The following is a 24,491-nucleotide window of genomic DNA, read 5'->3' as shown; positions in this document are numbered from 1 at the left end:
CCCATTTTTTGAAATCTTGGTTGGTGAGCGGACCCAGACCTCACAACCATAAAGGGCAATGTTCTATGACTGATTCAAGTATTTTTAGCCAGATCCTAATCGGTATGTTGAATTTTATGTTCCTTTTATGGCATAGAATGCCCTTCTTGCCTTGTCTCTCAGATCGTTCACAGCTTTGTGGAAGTTACCTGTGCGCTGATGTTTAGGCAAGGTATGTATCGTTTTTTGTGTGCTCTAGGCAATGGTGTCTAGATGGAATTTGTATTTGTGGTCCTGGCAACTGGAACTTATATATTATTTTGGTCTTACTGAGATTTACTCAGGCCACTCTGGCAGAATCTTGCAGAATATATAGGTGCTGCTGTAGGCCCTCCTTGGTTTGGTGACAAATTACCCCAGATTATCAGCAAACAGTAGACATTTGACTTCAGATTCTAGTAGGGTGAGGCCGGGTGCTGCAGACTTTTCTAGTGCCCGCGGCAATTCGTTGATATATATGTTGACGATGGTGGGGCTTAAGCTGCATCCCTGTCTCACCCCCCGGCCCTGTGGGAAGAAATGTGTGTGTTTTTTGCCWATTTTAACCGCACACTTGTTGTTTGTGTACATGGATTTTATAATGTCGTATGTTTTACCCCCAACACTACTTTCCATCAATTTGTATAACAGACCCTCATGCCAAATTGAGTCGAAGACTTTTTTGAAATCAACAAAGCATGAGAAGACTTTGCTTTTGGTTTGGTTTGTTTGGTTGTCAATTAGGGTGTACAAGGTGAATACATGGTCTGTTGTACAGTAATTTGGTAAAAAGTCAATTTGACATTTGCTCAGTACATTGTTTTCATTGAGGAAATGTACGAGTCTGCTGTTAATGATAATGCAGAGGATTTTCCCACGGTAGTTATTAGGGTCAAATTTGTCTCCACTTTTGTGGATTGGGGTGATCAGTCCTTGGTTCCAAATATTGGGGAAGATGCCAGAGCTTAGGATGATGTTAAAGAGTTTTAGTATAGCCAATTGGAATTTGTTGTCTGTATATTTGAGCATTTCATTAAGGATACCATCAACATCACATCACATCTCTCTCTCTCTCTCTCTCTCTCTCTCTCTCTCTCTCTCTCTCTCTCTCTCTCCTCTCTCTCGTCTCTCAAAGCTCAGATCATGCAAAGGCAAACTAACCATATTAATTTGAATCAATCAAGATAAAGACAACCACAAAGCTTTGAAGCTTCACTAAGAACATAGACCTACTCATTCATTCTCTCTCTACCGGTAAAAGTTTCCAACTTCAAACCTTCACGTTCACACTAGCCGAAGGTTCATTGAATTAAATAGATAAGGACATTTGTGATAAGGTGTTTGGAGTCTTGCCTCACCACTGTGACATACACAAACACACAGTCGAATACACACACCCACACACACGTACACACAGCACAGGGTCATTCAAGTTCCTCCTGAATGTAAAGGAAATGGGAAGTGCTAGATTATTTTGATTATCTAGTAAAGGAAACTGTCTGGCCTGTCGAGGTATTCCGACTGCAAGTCCAATCAAAACTCATGAACTAACTCACTTGATCGGTAAAGCAGATGTCACAGGAAGAGATCATGGCACTGTCAATTTAGCAATTTAGCTAAATACATCCTCTGGGTCATTTAAATGCTAATGTGGGTGGACTAATGAAAGATCTGACATTCAAACTTCAAAAGAATTCACCTTCTAAGAAGAAATAATTGAAAGTTATAGATTTAAAGTATCAAAAGATGGCAAGATGTTTTGTTCTGTGTTATAGGATTTGTCAGATGAAAACTCAATCTCCTATAAGACTCTTAGTTATTCACACTTGTACATGTAGTTGATAAACTCAAGGTTCAAACCCTGCCAAAGCCCTGCGATAGACTAGCGTCCTGTCCAGGGTGTGTACTTGTACATGAAGCTGCTCCTATGAGCCTCTTGCAAGGCTACTACCCAGCTAGCACATTTTGTTCCTTGGAAGTTGTGGGAACATACATTTTTGGTTTCCCATTGTTTCTGGAAACGAAGCCATAAGTTTCCTGACCGGTAAAACTAAATTTTTAAGTTTTGAGAACGGAAGTGAGATTTTTGCCTGTTCTGGTAACGTTCATTTGTAGGTTGCAGGAAGGTTCTGAGAACGTTTTACTCCGGTTCCCTGAAAGTTTTCCTGGGAGGTTTTATTAACATTCTGAGAATACAAATTATAGGTTATTTGAAGGTAATTAAATAACGTTTGAGAACATGTTTCAATAAGAATTCTAATAACACTGCTAGCTTAATTTACCCTTTTTGAACTCCAAGCACAGATGAAAATCCATTTGCTTAGGCATTAATTATGCAAACACATTTATTTTTTATTGTGACGTGGCGTCAGTGCGATTCAAACCAATGATCTCTATCTATGGAATTAGTCTCCTGCGCCCCCAATACATTCAGAACAGATTTCACAACGTATTAACTGTGTGACCTCAGGCCCCTACTCTACTACCACATATCTATAACACAAAATACATGTGTACGTGTGAGTATAGTGCGTATGTTATCGTGTGTTTGTATTCATGTATCTATGTTTGTGTCGCTTCACAGTCCCTGCTGTTCCATAAGGTGTATTTGTGTCTGTTTTTTAAAGCAAATTTTACTGCTTGCATGAGTTACTTTATGTGGAATATAGTTCCATGTAGTCATGGCTCTATGTAGTACTGTGCGTCTCCCATAATCTATTCTGGACTTGGGGACCGAACAGTAGTCCAGGTGCAACAAAACTAGGGCCTGTAGGACCTGCCTTGTTGATAGTGCTGTTAAGAGTGCAGAGCACAGACAGACTTCTCCCCATCCTAGCTACTGTTGTATCAATATGTTTTGACCATGACAGTTTACAATCCAGGGTTACTCCAAGAAGTTTAGTCTCCTCAACTTGCTAAATTTCCACATTATTCATTACAAGATTTAGTTGATGTTTAGGGTTTAGTGAATGATTTGTCCCAAATACAGTGCTTTTAGTTTTTGAAATATTTAGGACTAACTTATTCCTTGCCACCCATTCGGAAACTAACCACGCTCTCACCAAGCTCTAAGAAACATATGGTTCTCAGAATGTTATGTGCTAGCTGGGTACTTATCGTCCCCAATCACCCAAAACTGTTGCACCCTATGCACCAATTGGCTATTGCCTGTTTACCACTCTTCAGTATCTGACTGTACTAATCACTGCTGTCATAACTGACAACTCCACTAACCAGCACATACTGTGTAAAACAGCTTGTCATTTCGTCATCTCAATTCTGAATAGTTCTCTAGTGAACTAACTTTGGACGGCTAAGCCCCACGTTGGCAGAAGTGCCTAAAGAAGACTGCATGTTTTGGCAAATGAATACTTTGTGCACGGACTCAGTCCGTCCTCTGTTTGTGCTTGGATGAACTTCCCCGGGGCATCCGATACTGGACTGCTATGCACAGCATATCAAAGCCCTGTTGGCCCCCTAAGCCCTGCATCAGGAGTGGTGTGTATAGTGTGTGTAGGGTTCTTTCACACGCACAGCAACACCCTTGTTTGTGAACTGCTGCAGTTGTCCCGAGGAGGGGGTTTGGGGTTTTGCGGGGTGGGTGCAGCTGTGCCCGTTAGCTCAGTGAAACCGGAGAGCGAGCCCCTGGTGCCCCCATTAACCGCCCGCATAGACACACTGTCATCAGCGAGAGGACTCAGAAGCCCGTCGTCTCGTAGACTTCCCCCGTTCTCTTTCTACTGGGGTTTCGGGAGGCTAGCCTGAGGCAGAGATGCAGCCCTGGTGGTTAGCCTTTTATTTGGTTAGCTAGCTAGCGCAGAGAGATGTGGAGAGCAGCTGTAGAAGCAATGTGGTCACATCATATACATGAAGTTGCATCCACCAGGGGTGTCTTTCTATCACGACAAGCTTCAATCCTGGCAGGAGGCCCAACCTGCCACACTAACAATGTTTGATTTGTAGACTATTTTGCATATTAGCTAGTCTTACACTAAACACAATGGGATTTTTTTAAATTTAAACGCCTCTGACAAATTCTGAAAGTTATTTGAGAGAACTATCCCTTCAAGCTGTAAACAAAATATTGCATGCAAAGATTCAAAGTTTAAAAATCATCAAAGAAACATTATACTATTTGGAGCCAGTGCTGCATTTTTACTTTGTTTTTGACTTGTTTATGTGCTGCCATAGACTTCTACCATGTACAGTTGCCTGGGATGTGACATGACTGTTGATGCCAGGGATGCTTTGTCTAAGCAGTGTACTATCAGACAGGAGGTATAGAAAATAGAGAYAGAGAGACAGAGAGAGACAGAGAGCAAGAGACAGAGTAAGAGAGAGCAAACTGGTTTCAACATGGCCATTAGCAAAAGGAGGCTTTGGGTTCCTCTGAGACTAAACACTGCTAGGGCCTTGATGGCACAGGGATGGGCTTGCACCAATGGCATGCATTGTTGGCTTGGGTTCTTCCCCCTCCCATTTTGCAGTCTTGCCTGTAAAATACTGGATGGGGAAGCTGAAGCCGGGGAGAGGGGGATTTCTGCACAAAGTATTGCAATATTCAAATGACCTGCTTTGGGTCTCAAGGACATTGCCCCCGACACCCTTCCACCCTCTGTGAGTCAGGCAGGAAGTGGTGACTCAGTGGGCATTGGACAGGGCCAGTTGGACCTGTTTTAATACTTTAAGAATACATCCTTCCCTCCTACTGCCCTCAAAAGAGTCCCGAGAAGGTTTCTGAGATTGGACAGGGCTCATGTGTATCAAAGCATGTCAGATCAGTGACGTTTGTATTTTCAATGTGTGACGCTGATCCGGCCTTTCCACACGCACAGGTTCTTCTGTATCTCCGATGTGATTATTGTGGTATATTTAGCTTGTTGTAATGGTGTGCACAGGGGTGGAATTTGGGGAAATAATCCATGTGGGGAACCGTGATGGGGGTCCTGGGACATATTCCCTGGGTAGAGAATTTGCTGCTTATAATGTTGTGCACATGACTTATTACACATGTTGTTGTGTTACAGCCTGAATTCAACATTTATTAAATATATATTTTTCTCACCCAGCTACACACAACACTGCATAATGGCAAAGTGAAAACATGTTTAACATTTTTGCAAATTTAGTGAAAATGAATTACAGAAATATCTAATTTACGTAAGCGTTCACACCCCTGAGTCAATACATGTTAGAATCACCGTTGGCAGCGATTACAGCTGTGAGTCTTTCTGGGTAAGTCTTTGCATACCTAGATTGAACAATATTCGCACATTATTCTTTAAAAAATGATTTAAGCTCTGTCAAGTTGGTTGTTGATCATTGCTAGACAACCATTTTCGATTTTGCCATAGATTGTTAAGCCGATTAATGTCAAAAATTTAACTAGGCCACTCAGGGACATTCAATGTCGTTTTGTTAAGCAACTCCACTGTATATTTGACCCTGTGTTTTCGGTTATTTTCCTACTGAAATGTGTATTTATCTCCCAGTGTCTGTTGTAAAGCAGAAATGTGCCTGTGCTCAGCTCTATTCTATTTCTATGTACCCTAAAAACCTCCCTAGTCCTTGCCAATGACAAGCATACCCATAACATGATGCAGCCACCACCATGAAGAGTGGTACTCAGTGATGTGTTGTGTTGGATTTGCCCCAGACATTACGCTTTGTATTCAAGACATAAAGATAATTCCTCTGCTACATTTTTAGCAGTTTTACTTTAGTGCCTTATTGCAAACAGGATACATGTTTTGGAATATTTTTATTCTGTACAGACTTCCTTCTTTTCACTCTGTCACTTAGGTTAGTATTGTGGAGTAACTGCAATGTTATTGATCCGTCCTCAGATTTCTTATATCTCAGCTATTAAACTCTGTAACTGTTAGAAGTCACCATTGGCCTCATGGTGAACTCCCTGAGCGGTTTCCTTCCTCTACAGCAACTGATTTAGGAAGGACACCTGTATCTTTGTAGTGACTGGGTGTATTGATACAGCATCCAAATTGGAATTAATAACTTTATCATGCTGAAAGGGATAGTCAATGTCAGCTTTTTTTATTTTTACCCATCTACCAATAGGTGCCCTTCTTTGCGAGGCATTGGAAAACCTCCCTGGTTTTTGTGATTGAATCTGTGTTAGAAATTCACAGCTTGACAGAGGGACCTTACAGATAATTGTATGTGTGGGGTACAGAGATGAGGTACTCATTCATGCAACTTATTATGCAACTTATTATGTGACATGTTAAGCACATTTTTACTCCTGAAATTATTTAGGCTTGCCATAACAAAGTGGTTGAATACTTATTGACTCAATACATTTCATCTTTTCAGTTTTAATTCATTTGTAAAATAAATTCTAAAAACATAATTTCACTTTGACATTATGGGGTATTGTGTGTAGGCCAGTGACACAAAATCTCACAAAATGCATTTTAAATTAAGGCTTTAACACAACAAAATGTGGAAAAAGTCAAAGGGCGTGAATACTTTCTGAAGACACTGTAATGTGCACTTGAGGATCTTTCACATAGAATGTAGTTATGTCTGTCCTGAATATTTCCATCCAATGTACGGTACTAGGTCTTGTCATAAATAGCAATTCAGCTTCATTCTGGAGATATACTGTACATCTAGTTAAAGCTTCTTAAATGTTCTGAAAACTGTACTGGGAAAATGAATATTTATCTTAGAAGACTTCAAATGAAACAATAGACAGTAAACAATGTTGAATGAAGCCCAATAATGATATGTGGGGAAGCAGTCAGTGTTTTGGGGTTTGCCACACAGATGCCCCACCAAGGAGAAATTCAGAATGGATGAGAAACAGACTCCAAATAAATTCGAAGTGTACCACAGAAGGAAACGTCAGTGGTAGGGGAGTCCAGTGCTTGTCTTCAATTTGGTCCCCTCAGAATGGAAAACAATGCCATAACAACCGTTAGCGGGTCATTTTTTGTTGTTGCGACCACTTCTATTTGCTGGTGTGTATTGATTTATGGTTGAAATGTGGTTGAAACACTGTTGACTACTGTAAAGATAATTTTGTTTTTATGTGCAAAGGTAATATCTTCTGAATGGTTACTTTTGACCACTTACTTGACAAAAAGGATACGCCTGGGGCTTGTGGCTCTCCCTTATCATTATTGGTGACTTGGGATCACAAATAGCAACAACGGTTTTGGAACCAACAATCTGTTGGCTGAATCCTGTCATTCTGGTAAACTATGAAACAAATGCCATACTGTTTGAGGGAGACGCTTACGTTTTGGGGTTAAATGAGTCAAAATGCTACAGAAATAGAACTTTGGATGATTTGGCATAAGATGTGAAGTCTTGGAGAATGGACACGTCATGGTTTTAATACCTTATACTTGAAAACTAAAGTCACTCTTCATATTCTGTAAGTAACATCATGAAGATACATCAACGTCAGTATGTCTCTGTTATGAAACGATTTAACAGAGTGGCATAACCTAATGTTTGATCTTACCACATCACACCATGTCGAATCATGCCATATTTTTAGGCTACAATGATGAATAGTTGAGAACTTTTCTTGTGATATTATATCATAACTCAATGAAGCCGCTGACAAAGGCCTTGAGGCCGATACGTAAAGCTTATTTCAAGAGCAGTGATACTAGCAAAAGCAGTGTGCGGGTTTCTTCTTTTTTAATGCACCTGCAAAAAAGATAGCTCAGATGTGCGAGTGCTTTTCGAATTTTGAATAACTCAATGAACAAAAGCATCAGTAGTATTTCACGGTCCAAATTACAGGGCTCTGTGTTGTCATCCTCCTCACCGCTCTGACTTTCTCTGTTCTCATTGACCCTACCGTGAGGGCATACAAGGTCATTCTTTGGGGTTTGGGTGCTCAACATCATGTCATCTCAGGGACTCTTAAATTCTCTTTTACAAGTGCATTCTCTGGAATCTGTTGCAATGACTAAAACTAACAAAGCAAATGGATCCAATGGGTGTTGATGGAAAGCAGATGGTTAGTGAGGATTTATTTGTGCCGCAGTGTCAATTCATGCTGCGAGTGGATTTATTCGCATACTGTATATTTCTGGGGGGGGGGGGGAATGATGCTACGCATATGGAAGTATTTATGTGGTTTGTATCTTTTTATGTTAGTGTGAAGGCAGGGCACTGTGAAGTGTATTTTTAACCTCTGAACTATGGGTTCTGAATTATGAAGGGCCCTCCGAAGGGACTTTGAGTACAGTAGTTAGAGCAGGGTGCTATGAAAGTAAGCCTAATATTAAGCCTGACGGGTGAAATTGAACTTCTAGAAGTATTGACAGTGGAACTTTTAGTAAGGTTACTAAGAACTGCACTTTGAAGAACACTCCAATGGACTCTTTAAGGGAACTTTGTGGGGAACTCCATTGGAAGGTACAGTACCTTCAGAAGGTATTCACACTCCTTTACTTTTTCCACATTTTGTTGTGTTACGTACAGCCTGAATTTAAAACTGATTAAATTGAGATGTTGTGTCACTGATCTACACACAATACCCTATAATTGTAACGGGGTGAGTGACTGGTTGCCGGGAAGTCAAGCGCAGGAGAGCAGAGATGGGTGATAACAGGAGAACTTTAATATACACCCTGGTCCAAAGGCACAGGCGAGGCAGCACAAAGCACAACAACGGTAACATGAACCGGATTAAACAAAACAAACAAACCTAGGTTAGAAACAAACCTAGCGCAAGCCAGCCTGTAGCGTAACACCCTACACAAAGAACAATTCCACACACAGACATGGGGGAAACAGAGGGTAATATACATTTAGTCTGATGAGAGAATGTGAACCAGGTGTGCGGGAAAACAAGACAAAACAAATGGAAAATGAAAGGTGGAGCGGCAATGGCTAGAAGACAGGTGACGTCGACCACCGAACACCGCCCGAACAAGGAGAGGGACCGACTTCAGCGGAAGTTGTGACACTAGCCCCCTCTTGACGTGCAGCCCCAGCAGCGTGCCGACACCGGCCTCAGGGACGACCCGGAGGGCGAGGTGCAGGGCGATCCGGACGAAGGCGGTTGAACTCCGCCAGCATAGAAGGGTCCAAAACGTCCTCCACCGGGACCCAGCATCTCTCCTCCGGACCGTACCACTCCCAGTCCACGAGGTACTGAAGGCCCCTCGCCCGACGCCTCGAATCCAGTATGGAGCGAACGGAGTAAGCCGGGGCCCCCTACTTGTCCAAAGGGGGCGGAGGAACCTCCCGCACCTCAGACTCCTGGAGCGGGCCAGCCACCACCGGCCTGAGGAGAGACACATGGAACGAGGGGTTAATACGGTAATCGGGGGGAAGCTGTAACCGGTAACTAACCTCGTTCAATCTCCTCAGGACTTTAAATGGCCCCACAAACCGCGGCCCCAGCTTCCGGCAGGGCAGGCGGAGGGGCAGGTTTCGGGTCGAGAGCCAGACCCGGTCCCCCGGTGCGGACACCGGGGCCTCACTGCGGTGACGGTCTGCGCTGGCCTTCTCGCGTAGCACGGCCCGCTGGAGGTGAACATGTGCGGTGTCCCATGTCTCCTCCGCGCGCCTGAACCAGTCTTCCACCGCAGGAGTCTCGGTCTGACTCTGATGCCACGGCGCCAGAACCGGCTGGTACCCCAGTATGCACTGGAAGGGCGAGAGGTTAGTGGAGGAGTGGCGGTCCTGACAATAAGACCGCAGAAACTTACCCACATCCTGATTTACTCTCTCCACCTGCCTATTACTCTCAGGGTGAAAACCCGAGGTAAGGCTGATCGAGACCCCCAGATGTTCCATGAACGCCCTCCAGACCCTCGAAGTGAACTGGGGACCCCGATCAGACACTATATCCTCAGGCACCCCGTAGTGCCGGAAGACGTGTGTAAACAAGGCCTCCGCAGTCTGTAGGGCTGTAGGGATACCGGGCAGAGGGAGGAGACGGCAGGACTTGGAAAAACGATCCACAACGACCAGGATCGTGGTGTTACCCTGTGAGGGAGGAAGATCGGTGAAGAAATCGACCGACAGATGCGACCAAGGCCATTGTGGAACGGGTAAGGGGTGTAGCTACCTCTGGGCAGATGCCTAGGATTCTTACACTGGGCGCACACCGAGCAGGAGGAAACATAAACCCTCATGTCCTTTGACAAGATGGGCCACCAGTACTTCCCACTCAGACAGCGCACCGTCCGACCGATGCCTGGATGACCAGAGGAGGGTGATGTGTGGGCCCAATAGATCAACTGGTCACGGACAGCAGACGGAACATACAGACGCCCAGCGGGACACTGGAGGGGAGCGGGCTCTGCACGTAACGCCCGCTCAATGTTCGCGTCCAGCTTCCATACTACCGGCACCACCAGGCAGGAGGCCTGGAGTATGGGGGTAGGATCCATGTGCCGCTCCTCTGTGTCATACAGCCGGGACAGTGCGTCTGCCTTAACATTCTGGGAACCTGGTCTGAAAGAAAGGGTGAAAACAAAGCGGGTAAAAACATGGCCCACCTTGCCTGACGAGGATTCAGTCTCCTCACTGCCCGGATGTACTCCAGGTTGCTGTGGTCAGTCTAGATGAGAAAAGGGTGTTGAGCCCCCTCAAGCCAATGTCTCCACGCCTTCAACGCCTTCACCACAGCCAACAGCTCCCGGTCCCCCACATCATAGTTTCACTCCGCCGGGCTGAGCTTCTTCGAGAAGAAGGCACAGGGGCGGAACTTCGGTGGCGTATCTGAGCGCTGAGAGAGCACGGCTCCTATCCCAGCCTCGGACGCGTCCACCTCCACCGTGAACGCCAAAGAGGGATCCGGATGTGCCAGCACGGGAGCCGAGGTAAACAGAGCCCTTAGGTGACCAAAAGCCCTGTCCGCCTCAGCTGACCACTGCAAACGCACCTTCAGCAGTGAGGTAATGGGAGCCTCTACCTGACCAAAACCCCGGATAAACCTCCGGTAGTAATTGGCAAACCCTAAAAAAACGCTGCACCTCCTTTACCGTGGTGGGAGTCGGCCAATTACTCACGGCTGAAATGCGGTCACTCTCCATCTCCACCCCTGAGGTGGAAATGCGGTATCCTAGGAAGGAGATGGACTGCTGGAAGAACAGGCATTTCTCAGCCTTAACATACAGGTCATGCTCCAACAGTTGACCAAGCACCCTGCGCACCAAAGACACATGCTTGGCGCGTGCAGCAGAGTATATAAGAATGTCATCGATATACACCACTACACCCTGCCCGTGCAAGTCCCTGAAAATCTCGTCCACAAAGGCTTGGAAGACTGATGGAGCATTTATCAACCCGTACGGCATGACGAGGTACTCATAATGCCCTGAGGTGGTACTGAACGCTGTCTTCCACTCGTCTCTCTCCCGGATACGCACCAGGTTGTAAGCGCTCCTGAGATCTAGTTTAGTGAAGAAGCGCGCCCCGTGCATTGACTCAATCACTGTGGCTATGAGAGGTAGTGGGTAACTGTACATCACAGTGATCTAGTTAAGGGCTCGATAGTCAATACACGGGCGCAGACCTCCCTCCTTCTTCTTCACAAAAAAGAAACTCGAGGAGGCGGGTGAAGTGGAGGACCGAATGTACCCCTGACGCAGAGATTCGGAGACATATGTCTCCATAGCCGCCGTCTCCGCCTGTGACAGGGGATACACGTGACTTCTGGGAAGTGCAGCGTCTACCTGAAGGTTTATCGCACAATCACCCTGACGATGGGGTGGTAATTGAGTCGCCTTCTTCTTAGAGAAGGCGAGAGCCAAATCGGAATATTCGGGGGGGAATGCGCACGGTGGGTACCTGGTCTGGACTTTCCACCGTAGTAGCACCAATGGAAACCCCCCAAACACCTCCCTGAGCGCTCTCGCGACCACCCCATGAGAGCCCTCCGTTGCCATGAAACAGTGGGGTCATGACAGGCTAACCAGGGAAGGCCTAGCACCACAGGAAATTCAGGATAGTCAATGAGGAAGAGACTGATTCTCTCCCTGTGACCCCCCTGCGTCACCATGACCAAAGGAGTGGTGGCCTCCCTGATAAAGCCAGACCCTAATGGTCGACTGTCCAACGCGTGAACTGGAATGGGCCTAACCACTGGAACAATGGGGATCCCTAAACTATGGGCGAATGCTTTGTCGATGAAATTCCCAGCCGCGCCTGAATCGACGAGCGCCTTATGCTGGGAATGCGGGGAAAACTTAGGAAAGTTGGCTTGCAAAAAAAGGTGGGCTCTGGGTGAGAATGGTGCAAGCTCACCTGGGATGACGCCAGAGCGCTTTGCCTGCTGCCTCGACCCCTAGAGGAACCAACCCGACACCGACCGGCAGTGTGACCTCTGCGGCCACAGATGGTGCACGTGAAGGCCCCCCCTCTGGCCTCCCGGCTCCATAGGCACCGGAGCGGTGGTGCTGGGAGATGGAACTGACAGAGCCGCGTCTGAACGTCCGCAGGTGACCAGCAGGTTATCCAGCCGGATGGACAGGTCCACCAGTTGATCAAAGGTGAGGGTGGTGTCCCTGCAGGCCAACTCCCGACGGACATCCTCGCGCAAGCTGCAGCGATAGTGGTTGATCAGGGCCCTGTCGTTCCATCCCGCTCCGGCGGCCAGGGTCCGGAAGTCCAGGGCGAACTCCTGGGCGCTCCTCGTCCCCTGCCTCAGGTGGAAGAGACGTTCACCCGCCGCTCTTCCCTCGGGCGGGTGGTCGAAGACTGGCCGGAAGCTGCGGGTGAACTCCTCGGAGTGGTCCAGAGCTGCATCTCCTTCTACCCACACGGAGTTAGCCCACTCCAGGGCTTTCCCCGAGAGGCAAGAGATGAGGGCGGACACCCTCTCACGTCCCGAAGGAGCCGGGTGGACGGTCCCCAGATACAGGTCCAGCTGCAGCAGGAACCCCTGGCAGCGTGCCGCCGTTCCATCAAACTCCCTGGGAAGGGCGAGACGAATCCCACTGGGACCGGGTGCAGGGGAGGCGAGTAGTGGAGACCCCTGTTGTGCTGGTGGGGGCGCTGGAGGGACTCCCTGTCTCTCCCAGCGGTCCATAGTCTGGACGACGTGGTCCATGACAACGGGGGCACCTGCTCCTGCTGACTCCATTGATCAGTGTAGAATTCTGTAACGAGGTGAGTGACTGGTTGCCGGTAAGTCAGGTGCAGGAGAGCAGAGATGGGTGATAACAGGAGAACTTTAATATACACCCTGGCCCAAAGGCACAGGCGAGGCAGCACAAAGCACAACCATGGTAACATGAACAGGATTAAACAAAACAAACAAACCTAGGTTAGAAACAAACCTAGCGCAAGCCAGCCTGTAGCGTAACACCCTACACAAAGAACAATACCACACACAGCCATGGGGGAAACAGAGGGTAATATACATTTAGTCTGATGACGGAATGTGAACCAGGTGTGCGGGAAAACAAGACAAATCAAATGGAAAATGAAAATGAAAGGTGGAGCGGTGATGGCTAGACCGCCGAATGCCGCCCGAACAAGGAGAGGGATCGACTTCGGCGGAAGTCGTGACAATAATGCCGAAGTGGAATTTTGTTTTTTTTATTATTTATATGAAAAACTGAAATGTCTTGAGTCAATAAGTAGTCGACCCCTTTGTTATGGCAAGCCTAAATAAGTTCAGGAGTAAAAATGTGCTTAACAAATCACATATCACATAATAAGTTGCAAGGACTCATTCTGTGTTCAATAATTGTCGTTAACATTTTTTTTTTTTATGACTACCCCATCTCTGTACCCCACACATACAATTATCTATAAGGTCCCTCAATCGATTAATGAATTTCAAGCACAGATCAATTAATAAATGAGACTTTGGATGATGTATCAATATACCCAGTCACTACAAAGATACAGGTGTCCTTCCGGAGAGGTAGGAAATCACTCAGTGATTTCACCACGAGGCCGATGGTGATTTTAAAACAGTTACAGAGTTTTATGGTTGTAATATGAGAAAACTGAGGATGGATCAACAACATTGTAGTTACTCCACAATACTAGCCTAAATTACAGAGTGAAGAGAAGGAAGCTTGTACTGAATAAAACATCTTCCAAAACATGCATCTTGTTTGCAATAAGTCTGCTTTCCAACAGACACTGGGAGACGAATTCACCAGCAGCACAATTCCCTAAATCACAAGGCCAAATCTGCACTAGAGTTGTTAACCAAGGCAAGAATTATTGTTCCTGAGTAGCCTAGTAACAGTTTTGACTTAAACCGGCATGAAAATCTATGGCAAGACTTGAAAATGGCTATCTAGCAATGATCAAAAACCAACTTGACAGAGCTTGAAATTATTTTAAATATTGTACAATCCAGGTGTGCAAAGCTCTTAGAGACTTACCCAAAAAGACTCACAGCTGTAATCGCTGCCAAAGGTGTTTCTAACATGTATTGACTCAGAGGGTTGAATACTTATCTAATTAAGATATATTAGTGTCTTGTGTTTCATTAATTTGTAATAAATGTTCAAATGTTTCTTCCACTTTGACATTACAGAGTATTTTGTGTAGATCGATGACAAAAAAAATACAATTAAATCAATTTTAATCCCACTTTGTAACACAACAAAATGTGGAAAAAGTCAAGCGGAGGGAATAGTTACTGAAGGCACTGTAAGTGTGTCATTCCCGTGGAGTGGCCACTGGGCCACGTTTACACAGACGCTGTACTAATTGTCTAACAGTGAGGAGCTCTGTAATAATAGACTCACCATCCTGTCCCCACACCACAAGCTGTCACTGTAACCGTAGGCATTCTGACGGCGAGATGAAGTCAAGTACCAGTTTTAATTTGTGTTTGTCGGTTGTTTTTGCACACACATATACACAGACCCTCACACACACACATACACACACCAACACACACACACACACACACACACACACACACACACACACACACACACACACACACAAACAGAAATCACTCACACAACAATAGATATAGAAGGCTTGCGTTTACTTCACCAAGTTACCTATTCAAATGTGTTTATAACAACCGACTACAGGAAAGACAAGACACCAACTCATGAGCAGCTGGATTCTCATTTCTGTCTGCTGTCGTCTCCCAGGTGTAGCTTCCACCCAAGATGGCCGCCTCCTTCCTGTGGCACTACGCGACTATCCTGCTAGCGGTGATGTGCTGCTTCTTGCCCCGCTCCACCTCCTCCCTCAATCTGGAGGACCCCAACGTCTGCAGCCACTGGGAGAGGTAGGCCAGACACACCCACAGGGGCAGACACACCCACAGGGGCCAGACACACCCACATACAGGGACACACCTTCTCACAGGTGTGCATTATTTAACACCACCACAGCCTTAGAGTTACACCCTAGAGTTAAGTTAAAGTCTGAGTTGAGTTAAGTTAAAGTCTGAGTTGAGTTAAGTTAAAGTCTGGGTTGGGGTCAATTCCATTCAGTCAATTCAATCAGTTCACTCAGTTCAGGGGATGTATTGAAATTCAGTTCATGAATCGCAAACGGATCATTATTGTCGCTGTGGACCTTTCCATTCATGAATCGTAATTCAATTAATGGGAATGGAGTTGACCCAAACCCAGATTTAAGTACTTAGCAAGACTCACATTTCTCAACATTGTTTTAGAACAATTTGTTGTTGTTCAGTGCGAATCTCATAACTGTTACTTTTTCCAGAGAACCAAATCAATCAAAACAAATGTTATTTGTCACATGCATCATAAAAAACAGCTGTAACATTGAAATTATTATTTTAGGGGCTTTCCAACAATACTGAGAGAAAAATTGAAAAATATTTTTTAAATTATAGCACAAGGAATAAATGTGAGCTGTTTCAGGATACTAGGTGTATGTCACATGTCACTACTTCACAGGAGAGCCATTTGAACGTAAACTTTATTTTTTTATCAAAATGCGTTTAGTTATTTTTTTACACCCTTTTTCTCCCCGATTTTCAATCTTATCTCATCGCTGCAACTCTGCAATGGAGAGGCGAAGGCGGAGTTATGTGTCCTCCTTAACACCCGTCAGATTAACCCGGAAGCCAGCCACACCAATGTGTCAGAGGAAACACCGTTCAACCTGCGACCGTGGTCAGCCCGCAGGCACCCGGCCCCCCACAAAAGCCCCACACCCTCCCCTAACCTGGACGACGCTGGGCCAATTGTGCGCCGTCCTATGGGACTCCCGGGTCTGGGACTCCCGGGTCTGTGGTAATGCCTCTAGCACTGCGATGCGGTGCCTTAGACCGCTGCACCACTCGGGAGGCCCAAAAATGCTAACATTAGCTAACATTAGCTGGCTCGCTAGCTAACGTTACGTGTATTATCTGTATGATCTGTGTAGTAATATTATTCCATTTGCATTGCTAGTTATAGACTAATGTTAGCTAGCTAATGTTGAACCTGGTTGGTTAGCTACCTGCAGATTCATGCAGGGTAGTAACATCATGAGTTGGAATTATGGTTCATTGTTTACCTAGCTAGCTAGCTACATATCTTAACAAAAAACTCCACTATGCAAGTAACCATTTTAATAGAATGTTCATGATGTCAGTGTGACAACTGTCGATAGACGTAGCTGGTAAAATAACTGACGAATTAACGAACCCTCAACACGCATTGTATATGGCCGGTGTCAGTAAACGTTGGCAAAAAAAAAGCGTAATTCAATTGTTGCCAGCAACACAGTTGCAGTCACCAACACTCTGGATAACATAAAAACAGCCTAACCAGCTCTGCTAGGGCGAGTAAATGGTCAGAGTGAGCTGTTCTCTCATTTGTGTCTTTAAGTAGCTAGCAAGCTAGTCAAACATAGCCAGTTAGCTTGGATGCTTGACTGCAACCCTACTCCTCGGCCACAGCGTCCAGTGTGCACTCTGAACACTCAGAGAGAAAAACGCTCTGAATTTATGAACGGACAATCTGACAACGCTCTGAGTTTACGAACGCCCGGAGCACACTCTGGCCCTCCAGATAAAATTTTCTAACACACCCGTAGTATAAACCAGCCTTTAGTCTTGAAATCTTTGGTTGTTTAGTACATAGCCTCACATGTGAATCCTTAAAGAGATGGGTGGGGCTAAAGCTTAAGAGGGTGTGAACGATGCTGAATGGGTGTAGACAAAGAAGAGCTCTCCAGTAGGTGTACCAAAACATTCACGGATATTTTTCTCAAAAGTGAGGTTAGAAGTTTATCAACTTTCAGAGTGATTCTTTGATCCACCTCTACGCAGACGACACCATTCTGTATACGTACATCTGGCCCGTCTTGGGACACTGTGTTAACAAACCTCCAAACGAGCTTCAATGCCATACAACACTGCTTCCGTGGCCGCCAAATGCTCTTAAACACGAGTAAAACTAAATGCATGCTCTTCAACCGATCGCTGCCCGCACCCGCCTGCCTAGCATCACTACTCTGGATGGTTCTGACTTAGAATATGTGGACAACTACAAATACCTAGGTCTCTGGCTAGACTGTAAACTCTCCTTCCAGACTCATATTAAACATCTCCAATCCAAATGTAAATCTTGAATCGACTTCCTATTTCGCAACAAAGCCTCCTTCACTCATGCTGCCTAACATACCCTCGTAAAACTGACTCTCCTGCCGATCCTTGACTCCGGCGATGTCATTTACAAAATAGCCTCCAACACTCTACTCAGCAAATTGGATGCAGTCTATCACAGTGCCATCCGTTTTGTCACCAAAGCCCCATATACTACCCACCATTGCGACCTGTATGCTCTCGTTGGCTGGTCCTCACTACATATTCGTCTCCAAACCCACTGGCTCCAGGTCATCTATAAGTCTTTGCTAGGTAAAGCTCCACCTTATCTCAGCTCACTGGTCACCATAGCAGCACCCACCTGTAGCACGCGCTCCAGCAGGTATATTTCACTGGTCATCCCCAAAGCCAACACCTCTTTTGGCCGCCTTTCCTTCCAGTTCTCTGCTGCCAATGACTGGAACGAATTGCAAAAATCACAGAGGTTGGAGACTTATATCTCCCTCACTAACTTCAAGCATTGGCTGTCAGAGCAGCTTACCGATCGCTGCAGCTGTACACAGCCCGCCTGTAAATAGCCCATCCAACCAACTACCTACCTCATCCCCATATTTGTTTTTGTTTTTCTGCTCTTTTGCACACCAGTATTTCTACTTGCACATCCTCATCTGCACATCTATCACTCCAGTGTAAATTGCTAAATTGTAATTACTTCGCCACTATTGGCCTATTTATTGCCTTACCTCCTTACTTAATTTGCACACACTGTATACAGATGTTTCGTATTGTGTTTATTGACTGTGTTTGTTTATCCCATGTGTAACTCTCTGTTGTTGTTTTGTCACACTGCTTTGCTTTATCTTGCCAGGTCTCAGTTGTAAATGAAACTTGTTCTTAACTGCCCTACCTGTTAAATAAAGGTGAAATACATTTTTTTATTTTTTTTTAAAGCAGAATGCTTTACCATTGTTCTTAACTGCAGTGTATGATATGCATTTTAAGCTCTGAGTCTATACTTTTATCCATGTAAAAACAAATTTCAAATTTTGTTACATAAGACCGAATGAGCCGATCGTCACAAAATACACAATGAGTCACGATACTTGACTATACACAGGGTACCAGTCCTGAGTCAATGTGCAGGTAGATATCAAATAAAATAAAATTTTATTGTCACATACACATGGTTAGCAGATGTTAATACGAGTGTAGCGAAATGCTTGTACTTCTAGTTCGACCGTGCAGTAATATCTAACAAGTAATCTAACCTAACAATTTCAACAACAACCTACCTTATACACACAAGTGTAAAGGAATGAATAAGAATTTGTACATATATAATATATGGACATGAGCCGATGGCCAACGGCATAGGCAAGATGCAGGATAGATGGTATAGAGTACAGTATATACATATGAGATGAGTAATGTAGGGTATGTAAAACATTATATAAAGTGGCATTGTTTAAAGTGACTTTGATACATTATTATATCCAATTTTGATTTATTAAAGTGGCTAGAGATTTGAGTAAGTATGTTGGCAAGCAGCCACTCAATGTAGTATGGCTGTTTAACAGTCTGATGGCCTTGAGATAGAAGCTGTTTTTCAGTCTCTCTCGTCCCAGCTTTGATGCACCTGTACTGACCTCGCCTTCTGGATGATAGCGGGTGAACAGGCAGTGGCTCGGGTGGTTGTTGTCTTGATGATCTTTTTGGCCTTCCTGTGACATCGGGTGGTGTAGGTGTCCTGGAGGGCAGGTAGTTTGCCCCCGGTGATGCGTTGTGCAGACCTCATTACCCTCTGGAGAGCCTTACGGTTGTGGGCGGAGCAGTTGCCGTACCAGGCGTATATGTTCATATACTGTAGGTAGGGATAAAGTGACTAGGCAACAGGATAGATAATAAGCAGTAGCAACAGCTTATGTAATGAATCAAAAGAGTTAGTGCAAAATGGGTAGCTATTTGGTTAACTATTTAGCAGTCTTATAACTTGGGAGTAGAAGCTGTTCGGGGTCCTGTTGGTTCCAGACTTGGTGCATCGGTATCGCTTGCTGTGTAGTAGCAGAGAGAACAGTCTATGACTTGGGTGGCTGGAGTCTTTGACAGTTTTTAGGGCCTTCCTCTGACACCATCCGGAACAGCTGGTACTCTCATGCATGGTTCAATGTTTCTTGCCTCAAAGCGAGCATAGAAGTCATTTAGCTTGTCTGGTAGGCTGGTGTCACCGGGCAGATCGCGGCTGGCTTTCCCTTTGTAGTACGTGATACTTTGCAAGCCCTGCCGCATCCGACGAGGGTCAGAGAAGACGTAGTAGGATTCGATCTTAGTCCTGTATTGATGCTTTGCCAGTTTGATGGCTCGTCAGAGGTCGTAGAGGGATTAGTGTCCCACTTCTTGAAAACGGCAGATCTATCCTTTAGCTCAGTGTGGATGTTGACTGTAATCCATGGGCTTCTGGTTGGGATATGTACATATGGTCACTGTGGGGACGATGCAGTCGATGCACTTATTAATGAAGCCGGTGATTGATGTGGTAAACTCCTTAGTGTTATCGGATGAATCCCGGAACAGTATTCCAATCTATGCTAGCAAAACAGTCCTGTAGCTTAGCATCCGCTTCATTGGACCACTTCCGTATTGAGAGCATCAACGGTACTTCCTGTCTGAGTTTTTGCTTGTAAGCAGGCATCAGGACGATAGAGTTCTGGTTATATTTGTGAAAAGGAGGGTGAGGGAGGGCCTTGTATGTGTCTCTGTGTGGAGTAAAGGTGATCTGGAGTTGTGTTGCCTTTAGTTGCACAGGTGACATGCTGGTAAAAATAAGGTCAAACGGATTTCAGTTTCCCTGCATTAAAATCACTGGCCCGAGAAGTGCCGCCTCTAGATGTGCATTTTCTTGTTTTCTTGTGGCCCTATACAGCTTGTTGAGTGCAGTCTTGGTGCCAGCATTAGTTTGTGGGGGTAAATAGACAGCTGCGAAAAATATGAATGAAATCTCTTTTAGTAAATACTATGGTCTTTAGCTTATCATGAGGTATTCTAACTCAGGCGAGTAAAAACTTGAGACTTCCTTAACATTAAAGATTGCGCACCAGCTGTTGTTAACAAAGTGACACACACCTCATCTTACCCGAAACTGCCATCCGGTCTAGACGATGTATGGAAAAACCAGTGAGATGTATATTATCTATGTCCTTGTTCAGAGAAACATAGAATATTACAGTTCTTCAGGTCCGTTGATAGGACAGTCTCGAGAGGAGCTCGTCCAGTTTGTTCTCTAGTGATTGATTGTACGTTTGCCAATAGAACGGAGGCGGTTTATTTGCTCACCAACATAGTCTCGTCAGGATGCCGGCTTGTTTGCCTCTCTTGCGCCATCGTTTCCTCTTTCAGTTCCCAGAGATTAGGGCCTGTTTCACAGAAAGATGAAGGTCCAGAGATTAGGGCTTGTTCCAGAGAAAGCAGAACGTCCAGAGATTAGGGCCTGTTCCAGAGAAAGCAGAACGTCCAGAGATTAGGGCCTGTTCCAGAGAAAGCAGAACGTCAGAGATTAGGGCCTGTTCCAGAGAAAGCAGAACGTCCAGAGAATTAGGGCCTGTTCCAGAGAAAGCAGAACGTCCAGAGATTAGGGTCTGTTCCAGAGAAAGCAGAACGTTCAGCGATTAGGGTCTGTTCCAGAGAAAGCAGAACGTCCAGAGATTAAGGCCTGTTCAGAGAAAGCAGAACGTTCAGAGATGCCAACTCGTTGAAGTTGAAATTGTCATCCAAATCAAGGTTAGTGATAGTGGTTCCGATGTCCAGAAGCTGTTTTCGTTATAGGAAATGATGACAGAGACATTATGTACAAAAACAATTAACATCAGCGGAAAAAAAACACAAAATGGCAGAATTGGTTTGATTTGATTTTTATCATATTAATTTTGCAATTCGTGTGATATGCTACGAATCCAATTTGTGCAATATGTTACGAATTTGTTGTGCTTAAGATCCGGAGTCCATCTTTGAGGGAAATCCATTAAAACAGATTGAAAAGAACAAAGGTGGAGGCAGCTTTCCCAGCTAGATTAACTTTCACTGGCTAATCGGAGCAACAGCTGCAGCCTTTCAGCGGCTGAGGGGGAGAGGAGAGAGAGGTGTTGCAGAACAGCTCCCACAGACTGTTGGGGCAAGTGGTGTGGTGTGTGTGTGTGCTGTGTGTGTGTGTGTGTGTGTGTGTGTGTGTGTGTGTGTGTGTGTGTGTGTGTGTGTGTGTGGGGGGGGTGTGCGTGCGTTGCGTGCGTGCGTGCGTGCATGTTTAGAGCTGGACGGTAAACCAAAAATTATCGACCACCGATCACTTATCGCAGGCACTTTGCTGATATCGTTCATTATGATAAGTAGTCTATAGAAAAGAAATGTAAAGTTTTAAACTGAAATAGCTTTGCTATAATGGGTGATTTGTTAAATGGACAATCGATGGCTCCAACCATCAAAAACTAGTAGTAGTAGTTTAAAATAATAATAAATACAAAAACTGTGCTTACATTAATGTTATAAAGCTATTGTTCTATTTATCGTTATTGCATCAATTCAATTGTTGTCTAGGTCTCTCTTTATGAAGTGTTGTGTTGTCTCTCTTGTTGTGATGGTGTGTTTTGTCCATATATTTATATATATATTTTTTAAATCCACAGCGCCGTCCTGCAGGAGGCCTTTTGCCTTTTGGATAGCCCGTCATTGTAAATAAGAATTTGTTCTTAACTGACTTGCCTTTTTCTGTAGTGTATGTATGTGTCTGGTGTGTGTGTGTGTGTGTGTGTTGCTGTGGTGTGTGTGTGTGTTGTGTGTGTGTGTGGTGTGTGTGTGTGTGTGTGTGTGTGTGTGGTGTGTGTGTGGTGTGTGTGTGTGTGTGTGTGTGGTGTGTGTGTGTGTGTGTGTGTGTGTGTGTGTGTGTGACCATGCAGTTCACCGGTCTCCTCACATCCATTTCCTGTCTGATTCATATTGAATCAAAAGGCCTGTCATGTTTACACTTTATCTCGATCAATTGCACGTTTTATTGAATGTTATTGATGTTCTGATTTTGGGTAACATCTTTTTATTTCCTCTGAGAAGTAAGTAACCCAACCGTTCCTTAAAACCAACACGTGGCTGGGAATCTTTTCGCCTTGCATGTGTCATTTTTGTGCTGTCTTATGGACTTTAAACCCCTAAATTAAAGACCTGACCGCTTTATTTTTTAAGGCCACATATCAGGGTAACTGTAAGTGGCTAACTTATGCAATTACTGGGCACTAGGAATGTATGTTCAGACAGTTACATAGTATAGTAATTACCAGTTTTCCAAGAAATAAAGAAAAAGTGAACGCTAAAGTGTTAAGTACTCTCTAACTCAGGGGTGGGCAACTCCAGTCCTCGGGGGCCCGATTGGAGTCACAGTTTTGCCCCAGCCCCAGCTAACACACCTGACTCCAATAATCACCTAATCATGATCTTCAGTTTAGAATACAATTTAACTAATCAGCTCTGTTTACTAGGGATGGAGAAAAAGTGTGACACCAATCAAGCCCCCGAGGACTGGAGTTGCCCACCCCTGCGTAACTGCACGCGGGAGTTATTTTTCTACATTGAAAAACTCTTTACTCTGGTTAAAGGCAAACGCTTTACTCTGGTTAAAGGCCTATCTGAAAAGAGGTGTGGCTTTGTCAAGTTGTACTTTCTTGATATAGTGCATTTGAAGTTGATGTTTCTCAAATTTGTGAACTTTAACGATGGAACATAACTAAACAATTTCACGTTCTTAACAGGCACTAGAAGGAAACATCCTTAAGGTTTCGGGCAGCCAACTCTCATTTCATACGACTCTTCCATTCCTACATTGCGTGTCTTCCAAAAAGCCCTGCGGTCAAAATTGCTCACATGCATGTCATAAGGGAGCCATTGTCACAGCCAACAGTTTTCTTCTATGCGAAACATTCTATAATCCTATTTGTAAAACCCTGTTATAAATCCGTACACTTAGAAGTGACAAAATACGAGGCCACACAGAGCACAAGGGCTGTTTCGCTAATTTCACCCACTATACCCACCGCTGAGTCGGTGAAAGATGTTTGATACTTAATCCCGGTCAGATACACACAAGCAGCCTAATGGTTCCCTTATTAAACCACTTAGTGCTTAGCCTAGTGGTAGCGGGACCATAAGTTATGGGACCACACGCAAGACATGTTGGCTAAATAGGGTCCGTGGTGAGCGCTCGTGTGTGTTTGTAACTCCCCCCCCTTCTCTCTTCCTTTCTAACGGACCCCCCCTCCCTCTTTTCTCTTGCTCTTCCTCTCTTTTAGCTACTCGGTCACCGTCCAGGAGTCGTACGCCCACCCCTTTGATCAGATTTATTACACCAGCTGCTCCGACATCCTCAACTGGTTCAAGTGCACGCGGCACAGGTGAGGACGGAGCGGTCAATGGAGGGATCCTCATATGACAAATAAGTGTCTGTGTGTCTTAAGGGTGAGCTAATCCGGACGGCCTACCGCAGAGGAGAAAAACTATGTACGTGGCCGAAACGTCTCAGTGTTGCCTTCCGGCTTCGTCACGAGAGCAGGTAGGATGTGTGTCGCGTGATCGTAGTCCCTCCACCCTATCTGCTGGCCCATTGAACGTATCACTCTCCTCCCATCTGCTTAAGCCATTGACATATCCTCTCCTCTGCTACTGCTACATTGAAATGATATCGTCCCTCTCTATCTGCTACATTGATAACTAACCATCCTCTCTATCTGCTACCATTGAACATATCTCCTCCTCCCTATCGCTACCATTGAACATATCCCTCCTCTCTATCTGCTACCATTGAACATATCTCTCCTCTCTATCTGCTACCATTGAACATAACCATCTCTCTTCTGCTAACCTATTTGAACATATCCCCCTCCCTATCTGCTACCATTGACAACCTCCTATTGTACCTTGAACTTCTCTCTCTCTATCTGCGTACCCATTG

At 45.0% G+C, this 24,491-nt stretch overlaps 1 long non-coding RNA gene across 1 annotated transcript in view; it reads left to right on the top strand.

Moving 5' to 3' along the window:
- Positions 1 to 23,934, top strand: part of LOC112068766 (uncharacterized) — a 35,567-nt gene extending 11,633 nt beyond the window's left edge. Inside the window, exons 2-3 of the long non-coding RNA XR_002893622.2 lie at positions 15,093 to 15,232; positions 23,833 to 23,934. This is a non-coding gene — a long non-coding RNA (uncharacterized lncRNA). The remainder of the gene's footprint in view (positions 1 to 15,092; positions 15,233 to 23,832) is intronic.
- The last annotated feature ends 557 nt before the right edge of the window (positions 23,935 to 24,491 follow it).

The sequence above is a fragment of the Salvelinus sp. IW2-2015 genome, unplaced genomic scaffold (assembly GCF_002910315.2).
Source record: "Salvelinus sp. IW2-2015 unplaced genomic scaffold, ASM291031v2 Un_scaffold701, whole genome shotgun sequence".
NCBI lineage: Eukaryota > Metazoa > Chordata > Actinopteri > Salmoniformes > Salmonidae > Salvelinus > Salvelinus sp. IW2-2015.
Note: the sequence above shows the minus strand (reverse complement) of the source record. Positions and strands in the feature narration are given on the sequence as shown.